Genomic DNA, 686 nt, shown 5'->3' on the forward strand with positions numbered 1-686 from the left:
GATCATTTTGGCATGCAGTGATGTCCCAGGAATTGATAATTTTGGGATGAACTGATGTCCCAGGAATTGATCATTTTGGTGTGCAGTGATGTCCCAGGAATTGAAAACTTTGGCATGCAGTGATGTCCCAGGAATTGATAATTTTAGGATGCAGTGATGTCCCAGGAATTGATCATTTTGGGATGAACTGATGTCCCAGGAATGGATAATTTTGGGATGAACTGATGTCCCAGGAATGGATAACTTTGCCATGCACTGATGTCCCAGGAATTGACAATCTGGAGATGAACTGATGTCCCAGGAATTGATAATTTTAGGATGCAGTGATGTCCCAGGAATTGATCATTTTGGGATGAACTGATGTCCCAGGAATGGATAATTTTGGGATGAACTGATATCCCAGGAATTGAGAACTTTGCCATGCACTGATGTCCCAGGAATTGACAATCTGGAGATGAACCGATGTCCCAGGAATTGATAATTTTGGCATGCAGTGATGTGCCAGGGATTGATCATTTTGGGATGAACTGATGTCCCGGGAATTGATAATTTTGGCATGCAGTGATGTGCCAGGAATTGATAATTTTGGGATGAACTGATGTCCCAGGAATTGATAATTTTGGCATGCAGTGATGTCCTAGGAATTGATAATTTTGGGATGAACTGACGTCCCAGGAATTGATAAC

General features: G+C 42.0%; 1 protein-coding gene across 1 annotated transcript in view; it reads left to right on the forward strand.

Annotated features, from left to right (window-relative positions):
- DHRSX (dehydrogenase/reductase X-linked) overlaps window positions 1-686 on the forward strand; it is a gene marked incomplete at its 5' end in the record, with an annotated part of 106,075 nt that overhangs the window by 77,976 nt on the left and 27,413 nt on the right. The gene's annotated exons all lie outside the window — the stretch shown is intronic.

This window comes from Herpailurus yagouaroundi, unplaced genomic scaffold (assembly GCF_014898765.1).
Source record: "Herpailurus yagouaroundi ecotype Mexico unplaced genomic scaffold, PumYag 248, whole genome shotgun sequence".
NCBI classification, from domain to species: domain Eukaryota; kingdom Metazoa; phylum Chordata; class Mammalia; order Carnivora; family Felidae; genus Herpailurus; species Herpailurus yagouaroundi.